A 22,002-nucleotide genomic window follows, 5' to 3' on the forward strand; every position below is an offset into this window, starting at 1 on the left:
TTTCCCTCTCTATCACAGCAAGTCATTCTTTAAAAAACACTCTTGGACCAGAGAAAGTTCCCTCTCACATATGCGCTCAGGGTTAGCAAATAGTTCCTACCTATCCTCGAGAGGCCAACTCTTATGTACTGGAGCCATCGGATGCTTGAGACATGGTCAAGTGAAAGGCATTCCCGTAGGGCGTCTTTGTTAAGTGTATTTTCTTAATTAGCCCAAATATTAAGCCACAAAGCCAGGGGACGGAAAGCCAGTACATCTGAGAGGAAAGGCATCCCCAACTCTTCGTGCACGACATAAAACGGGGTGCTTTGTGGGACAGAAAGGGCCCATCGCAGGAAAGAGTTTTCAGCACTTTGCACTGCCCTACCCCAATGTGGCCCCATATCTCACTCCCATAACAAACCTTTGAGATATATTTGTCTTCATATGTCTTCAAAAGAGCCCCTATTGGCTTCCCTCCCACTCTGCTGGCAAAGTTAAAAACAGCTGCTAAAGCTTTCACTAGATCCCCTTTCTTCCAAGTAAGCAAAGGAAACAGACATTCCAGCACCTCTCCAAAGGCCCACTAGCTTAGCAGCAGGCATCAGCAGTGATTGTACTCTTTCCTGGTGTGCTGGAGCCTGCCATGGTCAGGTCAAGAGAGCAGTCGGTCTGCAGCATCCTAGTGCCAGATATCAGTGACAACTCGGACGTCTTCATGTCTGCAGCCAGCAGACTCGCATTGAGGTGGACTTACAGCAGCCCTGAGCCTAGGTCTCAGCACGAGCACCACTGCCACGTCACCAGTGAAGCACTCCGATGGGCAGACACGCTACCCCACGCACTTGTGAACTGACAGCCTGGGGGAGCCCTGCAATAGGGCCAAATTCACAAATGTAAACTGAGATGACAGTCTATCTATACTACTCGTACATCACCTTTGTGAATACCAAAAGTCGTAAAGTTAGACCTTTGTCTCAGTTTCCCTTTGTGAATCAGGCCCGGAGTCTGTACTGAAGTTCACTCTGACCGCTGCAGGCATATGTTTTAACAGTGGTAGGCCGTAATTCCAATCAGTTTACACCAAAATGAGACAGAGGCATAGTTTTCTTCATTTATATCTCACTCATTTGAAACAGACAAAAATGTTATGCAAGAGTGAAGGAAACATGCACGAAAAATATGAGATGAATGTTGTGTCTTCAGGGACTTCTTAGAGTTTGTCTTTGCTCAAATGGGTGTAATTTCTGATATTTATGTTCCCTATATGTTTCATTGCTTGATTTTCCTTGCGAAAAAGTGTAACTCATAACCATTGAAATGTCACTCATAATTACACTGAAATTATGAAAATGTCGCACATAGCGATCTGAAACCTTGGCAGGTCTGTAAATGTTTTCAAGATACGCTCATTCAAGTGCAGGCCTCACACTTGGTTGCTGCTAGAAAAGTATTTATAGCTTCACTCCACATGAGCATCTTCCAAAACCTGATATTGAGAACTAAAAGTCTATACAGAAAGTTGACATCTGGAAGTGACAGATTGTATTTCATGGGATAAATGAGAATATAGGTCAGTGGTGCAATTTTTAAGAACTTTATCAGGTTTTTTCAAATGCACAGTGTGGAACATAGCAAAGCAAACAGGGAAAAATACCACACAGTTTTATGCACTAGATCAAATAAAGTGTGTGGCATAGTTCATGTGTCAAACAAACATTTTAAGAAAAGATTGCTAGTTTTCCTATGTCTTTGGAAAATTCCTAATATTTAACATGGTTTGACATAATTTTTATTTTTTTTGCAAATGTTTTCTTTATTAATGGAAACAACTTACAATAAGACTAACAATCCCAGCTCAGAGACAGGCAAAATTCCTATATTGAGATCCTAATAAAAGTGGGTCATGACAACGAAGCTCAAACATGAGGCGGAGCTTCATAATAGAAAATTTAAAACCAATTCTTGACAGGGGCACTTGGCCTGTTGGATCAGCTTAACAATTAGCTCTACTGATATCTATGTTTAAACAACTGGCACCAACCTTGGCCCGTTTTTGTTAGGTGCTACTTTCACATTGGGATCATTCACAGATCTCACCAGTACAAATTGCTTCCTGCCTCCAAAAATCGTTTTTTTTTACTTTATTCTTTCAGTTTATGTAATAAATAAAAACTCAATTTGCATCATTACAACACACGTACACAGTTCGACCCTCTCATTATGGCACTTGGGGATATAGGCTTCGCCTGGATAGGTACGGACACATGAGGAATAACAGATTAGCAGGCAAATAAATAAAATCATGAGGAAGCAGCCAGGCCACGCACAACTCCCTGTAATAAATAAACACTAGGAAACCCCCCTCCCTCCCCATCAGACCCCGACCCTATTGGCGACAACAATTCGTCACTTGCCCCATCAGACTCGCCCTGGGAAGACTGCCCTCTCTCCACCAGTCCCGAGGTACACTTGCTTCGCCAGGCAAGTAAATCTTCCTGCAGTTTCTCATCCCTCCGAGTGAGCTGCGTATCAGTTTCCTCAGCCAGGGACCACTCTCTCACATCTCTAAGCCAAGTTGGCACCTCTGGGGCCCTCTGTCCCATCCAAGTAATCGCCACCCTACGCCTGGCAAGCACCAACATCAGTTGCAATAGTTTATAAGAGAGTTTCCTTTTCTTGGTCTTGGGGACTAACCCCAGTAAACAATGCAAGGGATTCATTGCTATCTGAAGGCCTGTAGTGGTGACTATGTGATCTAACACGCCCGCCAAGAAACTCCTGATCAAAGGGCAGTCCCAGACTAAATGCAGGAAGCCCGCTCCCCCTGCACTACATCTGGGGCAGCTGTCCCCCCTGCCTCCAGACTAGCGCCTCAACAAGATCGGGGTTAGGTAGGTGCATGCAGGAAATTAAAGTGTATCAATTTGAATTGTGCATTGCTCGATACCTTGCGTGTGAGGGACTCTATTCGCTTACGCTGCCACTGTTCCAGTGGAGCACCAAGATCTGCCTCCCATGTCGCCCAGAACGGCGGCACTGGTGGGGTGGAGTCCTGTTTCATAGCCACATATAGCAGAGAGATTAGTCTACGCCCCCTGCCGCAGGAAAGAAGAATGTTGAAGTTGTGTGTCATTGGTGGGGCGTCCGGGCACTGAGGCCAGGTCACCTTTACCACATCCTGCAGTCCCCGATAGTGCAGGTACTGCCCTCTTCCTAGGCCGAAGGCCTCCTCCGCCTGCTCATAAGTCAGGAAGGACTTGTTGGGGTAGAGAGCGGCCAGAACCTCGCATCCCCCCTCCCGCCAGTGTGAAAGGACATATGTTTTTCCATAGCAACAAAAAGGGCCAGTATCCAGACCGGTAGCTCCCTATGGAAGGGCGCCAGCCGCAAGAATCTCTCTCCAAACCGCTGCCAGATGGCCGCCGTGTGATGCACAACATAAGGCAAATTTTCGACCGCTCCCCTTCCCTGCATCAATGCGACCTGTAGCTCCTGTACAGTCGCTCTGCCCGCCAAAAGGCACGTCTCCCATTTATCCACATCTGCGAACCACCTGGCCGCAGGCTGTAGTTGTGCCGCGTAATAATAAAAGTCGAAGCGTGGTGCCTCCAGGCCTCCCTCTTCATAGTTACTCAGTGTGGAGAGCTACCCTGCTGCGCCCACCTGCCCATAGCAGGGACGTGAGCAGCACGTTGAGAGTGCGAAAGACTCGTGGGGGCAAAGGACACAGCGAATTCTGGAGGACGTATAGCGTCCTGGTAAGCATTACCATCTTGGCGACGGCTAGCCGTCCCATTAAAGAAAGCGGCAAGGAATTCCAAAAGGACACCGATTGCTGTAGGGACTTAAGTATGCGATCGATATTCCGGGCCAGCAACTGTGAGTCCGCCGGGGCTACCTGAATTCCGAGATAACAGAATCCATCCCGTTCCCTGCGCAGCCGGAGATCTGGCAAGTCTTCTAGTGGCACCGAGTCAAAACCCGTCAGCGGGAAAATCAAAGACTTGCAGCGGTTGAGTTTCAGTCTCGACGCCTCAACGAACTGATCCAGGTGGTGCAGCAATATCGGCAGTGCCTCTCTCGGAGATGTCAAATAAAACAAAGCGTCATCCGCGCATAAAGAGATGACACTGCATGTGTCTCCCACCTCAATGCCCCACTGTGCCATCTCTGTTCGGACTCGAACAGCAAAGGGCTCTATGGCCAGGGCAAACAGGAGTGGTGAGAGGGGACACTCCTGGCGTGTACCCCATCCTAGTCGCCACTGTTCCGACAGTGCAGCTCCAAGTCTTATCCTGGCGCGAAGGGCCATATATAGGATGCAATTCCAGCTACAAAAGTTGGGGCCCAATCCCTCTGCCCGGATGACCTCCAGTAGATACCCCCAATCGACTGTATCAAACGCCTTAGCGAGATCGATCGACACCAGAACCATCTGCTCCGCACCGCACCTCATGCATAATGTGATTTAACCGCCACAGGTTCATGGCCGTGTTGCGCCCTGGAATAAACCCGCACCCGTCTCCATGGACCAGGTAGGACATATACGGCGCCAGGCGCGTGGCTAATAGCTTGGTCAAGATCTTCACGTCTGTGTTGATCATCGTGATTGGATGATGTGAAGAAGGGTCATGCTTGTTCCCTCCCCCCGGCTTCAGGATCATACAGACTTCCCTCTGTGTCATACTCAGCGGGAGAGTTTCGTGCTCAAATGCCTTGAAAAATACTTGCAAGACGAGGCGGGAAAGTGTACCCTCAAATGCCTGATAAAATTCAGGCGGGAACCCATTGCTCCCCGGGGACTTAGCACGCGGCAAGCGGCCCAATGCTGCACGCACCTCACTCAGCGTTAGGGCCTCATCTAACTCCTCCTGTGCCACCTTGGGAAGGGACTGCAGGGTCAACCTCTGGAGGCAAGGGAGATAATAGGCCTCAGTGATAGCGGGCTCTGTGGCATATACCTGTCGTCAGTGGGACCGGAGAACTCGGAGGATGCCCACTTTTGAGTGAACCATGGCCCCTGTAGGGTCGTTCATGGCTACAATACGCTCCAGGGCATGCTCCCGCCGAAGGATCCAAGCCAAAAGGTGACATGATTTATCGCCCTCCCTGTGAAGGCGCTGTCTATATTGGCCGAGGGTATATTTGTCAAGCCGATCGAGGATGTCATGTACGCGAGACTAAGCAGTCTGTTCCTCCTCCCGCTGTAAGGCATCAGGGGTTGTCGAGGTTTGCAAGTTTAAGAGATTATCCTCCGCCTTCCGTAGGTCCTGGTTGAGCTGTCTCTGAACCCCATAGGTGAGACCCATGCACGCCCCTCTCACCACCGCCTTCAGGGCATCCCACCCAGTGGCTAAGGGAAGCCCCCCCTCCCAGTTAAGGTCCACGTAGTCTTTAAGACCTTTCCCCACCTGGTCCTGAAGGATATCTGCCGGCAACCTCCAAGTCCGGGGGCGGGAAAACGGAGCTCCCCAAAGCACCACGCACGCCACTTGGGGAGTGATCAGATAAGAAACGAGCCTGAGGGGTAACCTCGAGGGACATATTTGACTCTGTGTTTGCCACTTGTACCCTATCCAAGCGACTATGTGTGTTGTAAGTGGGGGAAAAGCAGGTGTACACTTTCTGTGTCAGGTTTCTCTGGCGCCAAACATCAAGAGCTCCTATATTCCCCATGACCTCCCTAAGCTTCGCAGTCATACGTGGCTTTGTGCCAGCTCGGGCGGAAACCTATCCAGTGCGGGATCAAGGACACAGTTAAAATACCCAAACCAAAGCACCGGTGCCTCCAGGTCAGGGATTAGGACTTCCTGAAGGGTCTGGAAAAAGACAGGGTCATCTGTGTTGGGTGCGTATGAGTTCAGTATGGTGACATCCCTGCCATCCAGTTTCGCCCGGAGGAGCAGGTAACTTCCGAGTATGTCCACCTCCACATATTGGATAGCAAATGGGACCCCGGGTGCCACCCATATAAGGACCCCTCTGGCATATGTGGAAAACGAAGAGTGGAACACCTGACCCCGCCACTTTTTCCTCAATTTTTGTGCTCCATCATCTGCAAGGTGGGTCTCCTGGAGGCACGCAATGGAAACCCTATGTCTGCAAAGGAAGGACAGGACCCTATATCTCTTACGGCATGTGACTAGCCCCCTCACGTTCCAGTTCATAAACTTATACCCCATGGCTGATGATGGGGAGAGGAGTTGGCTTAACGGCTTAACGGCTAGGGCGCTCGACCTCGGACCTGGGGAACCTGGGTTCGAGTCTCTGTAATGATGCCAAAACATCCTGTGATTCTGGGCAAATCACTTAATCTCCCTGTGCCTAACAAAAAGGAATGTGTGTCCTCATGTAACATAACTGTTACTATGTAAAGCGCTCTGATAACGGATTCAGGTCTTGTTCGCGCTATATAAAACTCTAAAGAAAATTACAAAAAAAAGTTTGATGGTAATCTTTCCATGCAGGCACAGATCCAATCGGTGGCTGGTTCTTGCGTTGGCCTGCTCAAAATGCTGAAACAGTTCCTGCCCCTCCTGTCTACACCCACAGAAAAACGGTGGTCCAGGCATTAATAATCTCCAGGTTGGACTACGTGTATGTACTCTATCTGGGGCTGCCTGAGTATTTACTGACTAGACTGCAGGTGACCCAGAACGCTGCAGCAAGAACCATACTCATGCTTGGCCCCAGAGCCCGCATGTCCACACAGCTGAAATCCCTACACTGGCTCCCAGTCCACAAAATGATCAATTTCAAAGCCATGGTTTTGGCTTTTAAGGCTCTCCACAGTTTAGGGGCTGGGTACATCACAAAGAGAGTCCAATTTTACCACCTACACTGTGTACTCAGGTCTGCAGCACTGCAACTGCCTTGGACCCCCAGATACCTTCGGGCACGTATCAGGGGTCGTCCCTTCCAGGTGCAATTGTGGAACAATCTACAGGTGGATTTAAGTTTGACAAATGATCTCCTTGTGTTCAGAACATCTCTAAAAACGTGGTTGTTTCAGCTGTAAACATTCCAGAGCTTGGTTTTCCCCACCTGGCTTGGCCTTCATCCTGCTTCAGCGCCGGGACACTCAATTGAGTAGTTGTGCGCTCTACAAATAATCATTTAACATAACATAACATAGTCCAGACGGCTAAGCACAAGAGCCTGCATCAGGGTTTTTCTTGTGGAGGAAGGTAGCATGGGATACACTCCTCCATGAAGGCTGAGTGTGTGATAGCAGGTACCAGCGGTGGTAGTGGTGTGTGCTTCAAGGGTAAGATTCTTTTTGATCCGGACAACTTGGTTCTTGACCACTCCTTTTGGAGTGGGAGCAGATCCCAGTTCCTCCGGCCACCAGCTGGGAGTCCAGCTTATTGCTGCACCTCCAAACATCATGAACTCCAACTTTTCAGCATTAAGTTGTAGGTATTTAGCTCTCATCCAGGCAGTGATGGTCTTTATGCCCTCCAAGAAGGAGAATTGTATATTGGAATTGGATTTGTCGAAGGTGAGTAGGAGCCTGGTGTCGTCTGTATAAGAGATGGGACTGAATCCCAGGGTTCTCATCAGATTGGCCAAGGGAGTGACATAAATGTTAAAGAGGGTAGGGCTCAAGCAGGAGCTTTGGGGTACTCCCTTGGTGACTTTGGTGGTCTTAGATCTGAAAGCACACAAAGTGACTGCGTTCTATCTGTTAGAAAGTCTGTCAACCATTTTAGAGTGACCCCTTGAAACCCGATGTCCTGGAGACTCTCCAGGAGTATTTGGTGATACTCCACACTATGCGACTCCATTGTAAGACACTCCAATCTATCACACTCCACTCATCCCACTGCACTCCTCCCCACTCCACTGCACACCAATATACCCCACCCCCTTCAGTTTACAGCAATATACACCACTCAATCTATCCCGTCCGAATCTACCCTGCTCCACTTCAATCTACTCCACTCTCATCTAACCCTATTGACCACTCCCCAATGTACCACATCCCACTTCTATCTACCTAAATCCACAAAAGATTACCACTCTCTGCTACAGTCTACTCCAATCCAAACCATTGTACTCCACTCCAACCCACTGTACTCCAATCTACCCCAGTCTACTCCAATCCAACCCATTGTACTCCAATCTACCCCAGTCTACTCCAATCCAACCCATTGTACACCAATCTACCCCAGTGTACTCCAATCCAACCCATTGTTCTCCAATCTACCCACTGTACTCCAATCCAACCCATTGTACTCCAATCTACCCCAGTCTACTCCAATCCAACCCATTGTACTCCAATCTACCCCAGTCTACTCCAATCCAACCCATTGTTCTCCAATCTACCCACTGTACTCCAATCCAACCCATTGTACTCCAATCTACCCACTTTACTCCAATCCAACCCATTGTACTCCAATCTACCCCAGTCTACTCCAATCCAACCCATTGTACTCCAATCTACCCCAGTCTACTCCAATCCAACCCATTGTACTCCAATCTACCCCAGTCTACTCCAATCCAACCCATTGTACTCCAATCTACCCCAGTCTACTCCAATCCAACCCACTGTACTCCAATCTACCCCAGTCTACCCCAATATAACCCAATCCAGTTTTCCACACTTCATTCCAATATTCCACTCCAAACTCCACTGCAATCTATCCCATGCCGTATCAATCTACTCCTCTCCAATTGACCCCACTCCAGTCTAGCACAATGTACTCCGTTCTAGCACATTGTACCCCAGTCTACTCGCCTCCACCCAACTCTACCCTTCCCCGATGTTGGTGTGCAGTGGAGTGGGGAGGAGTGCAGTGGGGTGAGTGGAGTGTGATAGATTGGAGAGTCTTACAGTGGTGTGGCATTGTGTGGAGTATGCATGGTGTGGTAGCCCACTGCCATTACAGACAACACATTTTCAATTGAAAGGACCATTAAAACCGATAATGTGTGCTAATGTCATCACCTTGTGTATTGATGTCACATTCAAATATTTGTTTCCACCACACTTCAAAATAAAAAAAAAAGAAAATTTGCACTACATCAGCGTAGTTTATTTTTGTAGTGTAATAGGAAGAAAAGCGTCCAACAAACTCTCCTCTTACATGGGTACTTAGCAGGACTGTCACATAAATGCTCTCACTTTGAAGTCAGACAAAGAAAAATTGACACCAAGCTCCTTGAAAGAGAAAGCCTGACATTTGACCTCTGTCTCTGAATGCAAAGCAAATGTGATAAGATAAGAACAATATTTAAAAGCCTGTTAGCAGATAGCACATTTGTAAGAATACAGTAAACAAGGTTTAGACAACAGGAGGTGCGAACGTGTGCTGGACAGCCGAAAGCAAAATCAAGCCAGCCAATAGAAAGCCAGAAAAAGTGATTTACAAACCACAAAGCCAATGGTAAGCAAAGGGTGAATGCATTCCTAGGTCAGTTTTCTGAATCTCCCCAAGATGTTTTCTGCAAACCAGACAACTGCGCTGTTCGGCAGGCTTTAACCTAAAAAGGAGCTCTGTTATGTAGATTAAAAATAATAAAGAAAGGAAGAGTGTGAAACATGGTAGGAATAACTAAATTGTGATGAAACAAAATCGAGAGGAAAGTGACAAAAGTAGAAGGTGAACAGAGAATAAAGGGTAGAGAGGAAAAAGAGGAGACCGAATGAGCTTCAAGAAAAAAAAATGTTCTAGGTTATTCAGCCCAGGTGTTGGTGATTTCACTAAAAGTATTCATTGCAAGGACGTTCATGCAGGCTTCGTCTTCCACTGGCCTGTTGTATCATTTACATTTCTGTCCCACCCAGTGCAGCCTAGAGCATGGTCAGAGGGTCAGTCAGCTCAATGACTAACTTCAAAGTGACCCCATTCTTACTTTCATAAGGAAGACATTGCGAGACTGCGTAGTTCCTTTCAGTAACTGCTATAGCAAGTATGCTATCTGAGAACAAAACAAATCCTAGCTCTTAGCTATTTGTTGTAGGCTCACAAGGACGAAAAAGCTTCTGCTAACAATAAAGTTTTGCAAAAGACACGAAGGTACAAAACGAGCACAGACAAAGTCAGAAGGCTGGCGGGCAACGTCAGACCTTTTTTCTTTGCCTGGTCCGGTTTCCCACTGTATTCTGTACCTATAGGGCCAGTTTTATATTCTGATAAATATGACCACAAAGCACAGGCTCACCTGACTGTACATACATGGATGTGAGAAACTCAGAGGTCTGCTTGGATCTGAAACAATCATGCAGGAGGCCAAAGTATTCCAACACTGTGTTTCAACTACTCCGACATCTACATATATGTTTTACTGCGCACATGATGGCAGATATTGGCATTTGAAATAGTTGATTGCAGAGTTGGGGAGATCCAAACAGCTGGGACATTATAACTGACACCCCTGTGTCCCTTACCACGGGCAAGACTCAAAATCAATGTCTCCAGGGCACAGGGCACGAGTCAGGAGCAGTCTTTGTCGCAATGTGTGAGTTCGTAGAACGTTAGTGTAAAACAGCGCTATTCACAGCATTTCAAGAATCAAGGCACCCGTGATAGGAGGGGTGATTGGAAAGACAAACACTGTTATCCTGGTGGTCCCCAATGTTGAAAATGTCTCGCCCCAGCAGACAGGCCCAGCAGTGACTGAAGAATAGCTTTGCAAACTGCAGATCCCATGTGAGGTGAAACACAGCCGTGCGCCCGGAAGACGTCTCAAATCATGGTGGATAGAGGACATACCCCAGGAAAAGCCGGAGGACTGACCCCATGATGAAAAGCCCACGGACAGGGGTTGCAAATACGGAGTCCAAACCTAAAAGCAAGCATTTGCAATGCAATAGGTCTCGCATTAGGAAAGTCTGAGCTATTGGTAATGTAAATGACGCATTTTTTACTTATGTGTTGGTTTTGAAAATAGCTAAATTAATAGCTTTGTCATTTACAATGCCAATAGTTTTAACTTTCGCAAATGTGACACCTATAGCATTTGTAATACAATATGTGTTGTATTTAAGTGACTTAGATGTATTGATATTACAAAAAACAATGGCTTTTAATTTTTTTAAATAATTAAAACTTAAATAAAAGGTATGGTAATTTATAATGGCAATAGCTTAATAGTTTAAACTTTTGTAAATAACTTTTGTAAAGATTATGTTCAGTGTATTTTATTGTGACAAAATCCAAGAACAGAAGTGAAATATTTACATCTTTTTGTGACATTTGTAATAAAGCTTGAAACATTGAGAGAACATATTTGAATCAGTTATTGTTGAATGGTTGCACAGATTGATGCTGTGGTGGCTCTGAATGATGTTGTGGCAGCGACAAGGGATGCTGTGGTGTTCAGTGATGCTATGGTAGCGCATAGTGATGTTGTGGTTCCCCTGAGTGATGCTGTGGTGGTGCAGAGTGATGCTGTGGTGATGCGATAGATAGTGAGGGCGATAGATAGATAGAGGGAGGGCGAAAGATCGATAGAGGGAGGGCGAAAGATCGATAGAGGGATGGCGAAAGATAGATAGAGGGAGGGCGAGAGTTAGAGGGAGGGCGAGAGATAGATAGAGGGGGGGCGAGAGATAGAGGGAGGGCAAGAGATAGAGGGAGGGTGAAAGAGAGAGATAGATGGAGGGCGAGGGATAGAGGGTGGGCGAGGGATGGAGGAAGAGTGGAAAGGCCAAGACAGTGAAGGGGCAGGAGAGATTGAGACAGAAATAGAGGAAGAGTGGAGAGGCCAAGACAGGGAATGGGCAGGAGAGAGTGAGACAGAAATAGAGGAAGGATGGAGAGGTCAAGACAGTGAAGGGGCAGGAGAGAGTGAGACGGAAACTGAGAAAGAGTGGAGAGGCCAAGACAGTGAAGGGGCAGGAGAGAGTGAGACGGAAACAGAGGAAGAGTGGAGAGGCCAAGACAAGGAAGGGGCAGGAGAGAGTAAGACAGAAATAGTGGAAGAGTGGAGAGGCCAAGACAGTGAAGGGGCAGGAGAGAGTGAGACAGAAATAGAGGAAGAGTGGAGAGGCCAAGACAGTGAAGGGGCAGGAGAGAGTGAGACAGAAATAGAGGAAGAGTGGAGAGGCCAAGACAGTGAAGGGGCAGGAGAGAGTGAGACGGAAACAGAGGAAGAGTGGAGAGGCCAAGGCAGGGAAGGGGCAGGAGAGAGTGAGACAGAAATAGAGGAAGAGTGGAGAGGCCAAGCCAGTGAAGGGGCAGGAGAGAGTGAGACAGAAATAGAGGAAGAGAGGAGAGGCCAAGACAGTGAAGGGGTAGGAGAGAGTGAGACAGAAACGAAAGGCACATTGCGAATTGCAAACAAATGTGAACATTAACCATGCAAAAATACAACAAAGCAAGGCGAAGTTGTGGTGTGTATGGACCTAGCACTGTCTAGGCTCGGCCTAAAAAGAAGAAAAATCAGATTGTTTTATTAAAAAGCAATCAAAACCATCGTGGTCTCCTGACCCCAGCAGACCACCATCCCTGTGGTGACTACAATCTCTAATGGGTCACAAATTGGCCGGCCTCTGCACCCCCCTGGAGATGCCTCACCTCCTCTGCACCCCAACGTGACAGGCCTAACCTCTTCTGCACCCCTCAAGCACAGGACAGGCCTCAGCTACTCTGCCCCTTCTGGGCAGGCCTCACCTCTTCTTCATCGTTAAGGACAACCCTGCCTCCGCTGCACCACCTGAACAAGTCTAACCTCCTCTCTTCACTGATGGACAGAACTTACTTACTCTGCACCTTTCTTAGACAGGGCTCACCTTCTGTTCACCCCTATCAGGACAGGCACCCCCCATGGGCAGTCCTCACACCCTCTGCAACCCACAAGCACAGGACAGGCCTCACCCCCTTTGCACCCCAGCACATGACAAGCCTCACCTCCTCTGCACCACTTGGACAAGCCTCACTTCCTCTGCACTCCGAAGCACAGTACAAGTCTCACCTCCTCTGCACCCCTCTGGACATGTTTCACCTCATCTGCACCCCTCTGGACAGGCCACACCTTTCCTGCAACCCTGGACAGGCCTCACCTCCTCTGCACCTCAGGATATGCCTCACCTCCTCTGCACCCCTGCACAGGCCTCTCCTCCCCTGCACCCCTGGACAGGCCTCTCCTCCCCTGCACCCCTGGACAGGCCTCTCCTCCTCTGCACCCCTGGACAGGCCTCTCCTCCTCTGCACCCCTGGACAGGCCTCTCCTCCTCTGCACCCCTGGACAGGCCTCGCCTCCTCTGACCCAACCCGCCTAAACCCACGGAGAGGCCTCACCTTCTCTCACCCCCTACCCCACAGCAAAACAGTGGACAGACCTAAACTCCTCTGAAACCCCCAGCACATGACAGGCCTTACTTCCTCTGCACACCCCTGGACAGGCCTTACCTTCTCTGGACCCTACTTGACAAGCCTCACATCCTCTGCACCCCCTGGACAGTCCTCACCTCTGCACCCCCAGCACAAGAAGACAGGCCTGACTTAATCTAAACCACCCCTGGACAGACCTCACCTTCTCTGCACCACCCCTGTACAGGGCTCACCTCCTCTGCACCCCCCTGGACAGGACAGGCCTCACCTCCTCTGCATCCCTTGGACAGGCCTCACCTCCTCAGCATCCCTTGGACAGGCCTCACCTCCACTGCATCCCCCTGGACAGGCTTCAGCTCTTCCCACCTCCTCTGCACCCTAACTTCTTGTGCACCCCCTCAAGCACAGGATAGGTCTCAGCTACTCTGCCCCTTCTGGACAAGCTCCTCTTCATCGCTAAGGACAAGCCTTGCCCCCTCTGATGCACCCCTTGGACAGGCCTCATCTCCTCCTCACCCCCTGGACTGGATTTACTTCATCTGCCTTCCCCTCGACAGGCCACACCTCTTCTGCACCCCTGGACAGGCCTCACCACTTCTGCACCGCCTGGACAGGTATCTTCTCCCCTGCACCCTTCGGAAGAGGTGTGGAGTACCGGCCAGGGCTCAGCACCATGTGACTCTGTGCAATAGCTTGCTTAATTTTCCTGACGGCCCCAGCGCCTTGACGCCCTTGGGCAGTTGTTCGCGCTTTTCAAAAACTGGATTCATTCCTGGACACAGGCCTCACCTCTTATGCATCCCCATGAACAGTGCTCATCTCCTCTGCACCCACCCCACCCCAAGAAGAAGACAGGCCTCAACTGCTCTGCATCCCTTGTACAGGCCTCACCTGATCTGCACTCCCTGGCAGGCCTCACCTCCTCTGCACCCTTCGACCGGACTTATGGCATCTGCACCCCCTGGACTGACCTCACCTCCCTCCCCCCGCAGCCAAACACAGGACAGGCCTTGTAAGAGAGTAGGGTCTGCTTTCCTATGGTCACAGTGTACTATAGGTACCCAGGGCATAGGTGCACCCAAGGCCTACCAGGGGCTGCAGCATATCTTTTGCCACCCCTGGCTGGCCATCCAAGCTGAAACTGACACAACTGGCTGATCACTCGGCTGGGGCAAGGTCGTGTAATCACCCCTTGCTTATATATAGTATTCCTATGTCTAACCTTATATCTAGACACATATACACCTATAAGTCACTCCTATGGCAGGCCTTAACAATCCTGAAGGCAGAGTGCTTGGTTTTATGTGAGATGGTGCTCTAGCATGAGCTGAGCCTGTCTGCAGCTTTCGGAACCATGTCCTTATAACTGTTCTAGGATATTGCCATACCATATACTCTTAAGTGCATTAGATGCTAACTTTGGTTTGGCTTTATCAAAACATGTCGTGTAAAGTGTCATATGCTTTGGAATACTACCCCCTCGCCAATTCTGGCGAGGGGGTAGCATTCCACCCTTTCCATAGGGAGAAGACATGTTACTTCCATTAATCCCGGTTAAAGTTAACCAGAGCCTCAGCATCACAAAATGGATGCTGCTGCCACAGACACAAGTCTGACCTCCTGCTGCTGGGAGTCCTTCCAGCGAGGGAGGCATGGACAATAGGTTTCCTGTCACAGGGAGGTGCTAGCACCAACCCAGACAGGCTACAGTGTATTGGGGCAGGGAGGGCTGAATGAAATGAGACACTGCCTGTGGCACACAAGGTGTCCCATGCATAGTCCAGTTCAAACCGGTGCTGGAGTAGTCCAGCCCCAGCTCTGGCGTGAAACTGGACAAAGGGAAAGGGGTGTACCCACCCCCTTCCTGGGTCCCACCCATAGGAGGGACCTAGCAGGTAATCCAGCCCCTAGATTTGGTATATAGGTAGGAGCTGAGTCCCAAGACTTTAGATGTTTTCCTGACTGAAACTCTGAAACAAAACTCTGGACCTTCGACATCCTACTCGACGTAGAAGACTGAAGAATCTCCCTTGTGGTCAAGGAGTGACCACCCTGAGCAAGCAGGCACCATCAAGCGCTCAACGGTTTGCTTTGTCGTTGCTCCCGCCGGAGCCCGAACACAGAGCCTGACAAGACCTGGACTTCCAGACATCCAACAGCCCTGATCCACAGTTACAGCAAAGCTGAGACCCATGGAGGCGACGGGAGACGTGGGACCGGCCATCTTGTAAAGCCAGTGAGACGCTTTCCGTGCAGCTTCTGAGGCATCCTCGAAGTTGTGCATTGGGGATTAAGAAGCCCCAGCCCGAGCATTCACTGCACCAAAGATCACCTCTCCGCACTCACCGAGTGCTGAGTGGGGCCCTTTTGCATTTTCCTGCTCGACGCGTCTGTCCGGTCACTTGCTCGTTGGCTAGTGGCCTCTGTGACGACAAAACCCAAAATCTACACCACTGGTCTGGTTGCTCCAGACTGGCCCTTGCTTCCCTGCGAAGGAGAAGCCCCTCAGTCCTTGCTGGCCTAAGTAAGAAGCCCTCTTCGAATCCTGCGTAGGTTGCCTTTGCCAAGGCTTGTTGACCCCAATCCGGAAGCCGACACTGCCAACAGCGAGAGCCTTTGTGGGACAGTCCGTTCCCAGCTCCTGGTCGTTGTCAACACCTCTGCTGCCACGTGGCAGCAGAGACAAGCTTCGCGACATCACCTGATTGCTCCCCGACATCGCCTGGTTCCTTCCTGGTTCCTTCCTGGTTCCATCCTGGTCCCTGGCTAGTGACCCAGACTCTGTCCCCTCTGTTTTCAGGTACTCTTCATCCTCGATCCGCCCTTGGATCCAACCAGACTCTTCTCTCCTGGTCGCCTGCAGCATCTTTTCTCCAGGGCTCCATAGAACTCCGACACACTTTGGGACCTATGCACCCGCTTCCTGTGGGTGAGGTAACCTGAGTACTGCGGTGCTCCTGTGAAGATTAACTCTCCTAGTTTCCTAGTTTCAAGTGGTTAGCTTCTAGTCCAGTCGGAAGACTCCTAAAGCTTTAACTTTCTAACTTTACGTACCCATTGACTTCTATGTGTGCACGCGTGTGCATTTAGACTCTGCACCCGCATCCCGTGGGCCTCCTGCTTCCTAACTACTGTTAGCCCAGTGTAGTCCCAGCGATTCCCAAGGCCCTAGGCCTTTCCTTTGTTCGTGACGTGGTTCCTATACCAGTATTTTAGTATATGGTTTAGCGGGCCACCAGGGCCTATCCATATTGTGCAACTTATTGTATGTTATATTGAGTTACTTGTTATGCGCTTGTGCTTTTGTGCTCATAAAGAGTTCAGGGGATTGATTTAGAAATAAATATATATATATTTTGAATATATAACCTATATGGTGTCCTTTCACTTGGTATCAAAAGGATTGCATATGGTAAAACAGCTGGCTTCACATGCCCTCTTGAGTTTAGCCTAAGACTGCTTTTGTCCTTGCTACCCCTAGGATAGCTGGTCTATAAGGTTGACTTTACAACCATCACCATAAGGGTTGTTTGGACTGGTGCAAGGTGCTCACTAGAATAGTGAACATCAGATACCAGGCCAACTTCTCACAGGCCTGACCTCCTCTGCAACTCCTAGCACAGGACACGCCTTACTTCCTCTGCACCCCCCTGTAAAGGCCTTACTTCTTCCGCAGCCCTTGGAGAGGCCTCTCCTTGTCTGCACCCCTGGACAGGCCTCACCTTCTCTGCACCCCTGGATAGGCCTCACCTCCTTTGCACCCTCTGGACAGGCCTCACCTCCTCTGCACCATCTGGACAGGCGTCACCTCCTCCGCACCCCCTCGACAGGCGTCACCTCCTCCGCACCCCCTGGACAGGCCTCACCTCCTCCGCACCCCCTGGACAGGCCTCACCTCCTTTGCACCCTCTGGATGGGCCTCACCTCCTCTGCCCCCCTCTAGACAGGCCTTAGCTCCTCTGCACCCCCTGGAAAGGTCTCACCTCCTCTGCGCCCCTGGACAGGCCTCACCTCCTCTGCGCCCCTGGAAAGGCCTCACCTTCGCTGCACCCCCTGGACTGGCCTCACCTCTGCACCCCCTGGACTGGCCTCACCTCCACTGCTGCCCCGGGACTGGTCTTACCTCCTCTGACCCCCCTCTATCCCCAGAGAGGTGTCACCCTCTCTGCACCCCCAGCACAGGACAGGCATTACTTCCTCTGCACCCCCAGGACAGGCCTCACCTCCTCTGCGCCCCTGGACAGGCCTCACCTCCTCTGCACCCCCAGGACAGGCCTCGTCTCCTCTACACCCCCAGACTGGACTCACCTCCTCTGCAACCCCTAGACTGGACCTACCTTCTCTACACCCCCTGGGTATGCCTTACCTCCTTTGCATTCATTTGACAGGCCTCACCTCCACTGCACCCTCCTGGACAGGATTCACCTCCTCTGCACCTACTGGACAAGCCTCAGCTCCTCTGCACCCCCTATACAGGCCTCATCTCATTTGCACCCCCTTGGACAGGCCTCGCCTCCTCTGCACACTTGGACTTCCTTCACTTCTGTAGTAGGGGATCTCTGTGTATAGTCATAATCTAGTGAATAGTCCCGCTCATGTGCGGGGACCCCGGAGCAATCAAAAATAACCTCTCTTTATGTGCCGTCCTGCATAGATACTGAAGAGAGAATTTAAAGACAAATAATGCAGCCTATACTTGTCCAGTACTTCAACTAGATATTCCACCAAAATTAAATGCAGCACTGCCTGACAAGTTTCTCTCATAGAAAAACTTCCCCTTTTTACCAAGAAAGCCTCTGGAAGATAGAGAGGAAGGGTTGGACAGACAAGCCCAATATGTGGCTCAAAAAGGGATACTGTGCCTTTAAGGAAACGTTCTAGAACTCTCAGTATCCCATAATGCACAGCAGCTCCCCTCCACTTTCAGTTCTTTTTTCCGGCTCCTGCTAGCAGGACCCTGGGGCATTGAGCTCTCCCTTTTTAGGGCTTTATTATTTTTTTTTTTTTTGCACTTTTAAAGTGTTAGAGTGTGTTCACTCTACGTGTTTTTGAGCCTTCTTTAATTACTGGTGTTTTTCTGGTAATTCTGAGCCCTCATTTATCAAATATGCCTGCCTTATTTGATAAATGCCCTGAGTGCTCTAGGAAGAAGGCCAAGTCCGATCCACACGAGGTGTGTATCCTGTGTCTCCCTTCTGCACATGTTCCTGAAGAGTGTGAGATCTGCCAGACTTTCACCTCCAGGACCCTGAAGGACAGACAGAAGATCAGGCTCCAAGGACAGGAGCAAAGAAAACATCAAGGTCAAGGTGGGTCTGGGCATGCTGGATCTGCTTCATCTGCCTGTGCTGAGGCCTCTGGGGGGTCCCTGTGAGAAGAAGGCCAGAAAACGCGACCAGTCTCCGTCGACGTCGATAGCCTCGACGTCAGTGTCGAGAGGAATGACCACGGTCTGCTCCCCGTCTCCCCAGGGCTCTGGGTCGAAGCGGCGTCGACGTTCGATGTCGAGGGGACTGACGTTGAGACCTCCGTCGATGTCGACGTCGGGTACAGATTCATTGTCATCGTCGAGTCATCGACGTCGAGAGAAGTCACGACGGCGCTGGCGGTCGCCGTTGAGGCGACACCGCCGTTCGCCGCCGACTTCGACTCGGCGTTCGACATCGAAGAGGAGATCGTCGACGTCGAGAAAATCATCGACGTCGAGACGAAGAGCGTCGAGGTCACGGAGATCTTCGATGTCGAGAAGGAGAAGTCCGACGTCGAGACATAGATCATCGACCTCGAGACGCCGTTCGTCCGTGTCGAGAAGGCGTTAGTCGATGCCAAAATGGCGCTCGGCGCCTAAGAGGAAGGCTTCATCCTCCAGGAGACGTTCTGACGCCAGAAGCTCCTCCAGATTATCGGGGGCCCAGCGACGACTTCGTTCACCGACAGGAGGCACGGCCTCTCGGTCTCCCCAGTCGGGTCAGGCTAGGAAGAAAAGGAGAGAGAAGTCTCCAGGCTCTGTGTACTCTGTGGTATACTCGCCCCCTAAACCGAGGTCGCCTTCACCACCGCCTCCGTTGCCAAAGGATCCGTCCCCTCGGATTCCGCCGCCACCTCCGCCGCCACCTCCTCCTCAGCACCCTCCTCCTCCACCGCCTCAAGGGCTGCCACCGAATCCACTTCCGCCACCTCATGGGGGGCCGCCTGCTCCACCGAGGTCGACCTCGTTGCCGCGCTTTCCGACTCCGCCTGCAGGGCCTCTTCTACCGAGGTGGTCAGGCCGCCACAACTTCCGCAGCTGAGACCTGCGGAACGACCAAGGCCGAGGAGGTCTAGATCCCGCTGCGGCCGGAGAGGAAGATCCAGGAGTCGCCGTCGTTCGTCTACTAGATCTAGACGGTGCCACAGGAGAGACAGGTCTAGATCTCGTACGGATTCGTTCAGCGCCAGGGGCTAGTCTCCTACCCTGTCGGGGTCCCCTCGGACCAGGTGTCCCTGTGGACGACATATCCTTCCAGGATGTACTGCTGAGAGGGGCGAGCAAGCTGGGCATAACGCTTATTGTGCCCACACCGACGACCTCAGTCATTTTTGAGACCCTTCATAAGAAGCAATTGTCTCGACCTCTGTTGCCGTTCGTTCCGGGATTGGAGGAGCCCGCCATGGAGTTGTTCCTCACTCCTGCGACTACGAAATCAGCCCCCTCCAGGCTCCAAAAGAAGTACAGGGCTCCTGACTCGGACCTAGCATTTCTCAGGGTGGATCCAGCACCGGATTCGGTGATAGTGACGGCGGCGCGGAAACAACATGCCACCACCCCGTCATCTACCGTGCCTCTAGACAAGGAGAGCCGCTGGATGGATTTGGCAGGCAGAAAGATCTGCGGGACGTCCGCCACCTCCATGAAGGCCGCGAGTGCCTCGGCGTTGTTGGGAAGGTACGATCGGGCTCTGTGGGAGTCCCTCCAACAGTTTGCTGACCTCCTTCCCAAGGAGAAGAGGGAGGATTTCATGGAGATCCTGAATGAGGGGCTGCTGGTCTCTAATCAACTGATCAGCGCAGCTGCGGATTCATCTCTCCTGGCAGCCCACGGGTACTGCCATGGAGTCAACCAGAGATGTCATGCCTGGTCATGCCTGGTTGCGGCTTACGTCCTTGAAACCTGAGGCCCAACAGAGAGTGGCCAACTTACCCTCTTTGGAAAGCACGCTGACGATGAAATGGCCCAGATGAAGGCTGAGGCTGAAACCCTGACGGCTGTTGAGTTGGAGAAGCCCGGGGCGCAGGGCAGGGAGCGAGGCCAGCAAACTGAACAGCAACAACAACAGCAGTTCCAGAGGAGGCCCTTCTAAAAATGTCAGAAGGGCCGGGGTGGGCAGCAATCTGCCACCGCGACCCATGGCCCGGCCGGGTCTAGGCCCTGAGCTGTTACTTCCCCGCCCTCTGTTTCCCACTCCGGTGGGGGGAAGTGTCCAATACTAACTGGCAGAGTGGAGAAAAATTACTCAGGACAAGTGGGTGCTGAATATTGTTTGCAATGGATACAGTCTTCGGTTCATCAGCCCGCCTCCAGCAACTACACCGGTTTGCTCGCAGTTTCAGCTGCGCGAGCTCCAGGCGGAGGCCAATTCCCTGTTAAGAAAAAGGGCGATAGAAGACGTCCCTCTGTCTCAAAGGGGAAGAGGTCTTTACTCACGGTTCGTTCTGGTACGCAAGAAAGACAAGAACGAGTTCAGGCCCATTCTGGATTTGCGGCAAGCAAACAAATGGATTCGCAGGGAAAGGTTTTGCATGCTGTCTTTGCACCAGATTTACCCTCAGCTGCAAAGGGGAGACTGGCTGTGCACAATAGACCTACAGGATGCATACTTCCATGTGCCCATTGCACAGAAACACCGGAAGTTCCTGCGATTCCAAGTGGGCGCCAATCATTATCAATACACAGTACTACCCCTCGGGCTGAAGTCTGCTCCCAGGACCTTTTCAAAATGCATGGCAGTGGTAGCGGCACACCTGGGAAAGAACAAGGTGTTTGTCTACCCGTACCTGGACGATTGGTTGATCAAGGCATCCTCCTTCGCGGAAGCTCAATCGCACCACCAGAAGACGTCCGTTCTCTTGAACAAGCTGGGGTTGCACATCAACATGTCGAAGTCTGTCCCGACGCCGGTCCAGTGCCTCCAGTACTTGGGAGCCTCCATCAATACGCTGTCAGCAAGCTTGTCTCCTTCGGAGGAGAGACGTTTATCACTCCTTCGGAAGCCTCAGGCTCTTATGACCGTTCCATCTACAACAGTGAGGATGGTATCTTCTCTACTGATGTCGATAGCCTCCTGTATCTTCCTCACGCCACACGCACGTCTGCACATGAGACCGCTGCAAGAGTATCTGGAGGATCAGTGGGACCAGAGGCATGCTCTGCAGTCCCTGAAATGGTGGTGTTCAGCGGAGAACCTCCTCAAAGGGGTTCCCTTCCACAAAGACATTCCCACTCAGACCATCGTGACGGATGATTCTCTCCACGGCTGGGGAGCGCATTCCGGAGAGTTACAAATACAAGGAACGTGGTCCCCGACGGAGTCCACGTATCATATCACTTTCCAGTAACTCAGAGCGGTTCACTTGGCACTGAAGGCCTTTCATCCATCCTTTCAGACCAACTCTCTGCTTGTACAGATGGACAATACGACCACGATGTATTACCTCAACAAGCAGGGGGGTTCGAGATCGTACACTCCGTCGCAAGAGGCGC

General features: G+C 50.8%; 1 pseudogene; it reads left to right on the forward strand.

The window, feature by feature from the left end:
* LOC147737627 (uncharacterized) overlaps nt 1-20,602 on the forward strand; it is a 100,500-nt pseudogene extending 79,898 nt beyond the window's left edge.
* The last annotated feature ends 1,400 nt before the right edge of the window (nt 20,603-22,002 follow it).

This window comes from Lissotriton vulgaris, chromosome 1_1 (assembly GCF_964263255.1).
Source record: "Lissotriton vulgaris chromosome 1_1, aLisVul1.2, whole genome shotgun sequence".
Classification (NCBI taxonomy): Eukaryota; Metazoa; Chordata; class Amphibia; order Caudata; family Salamandridae; genus Lissotriton; species Lissotriton vulgaris.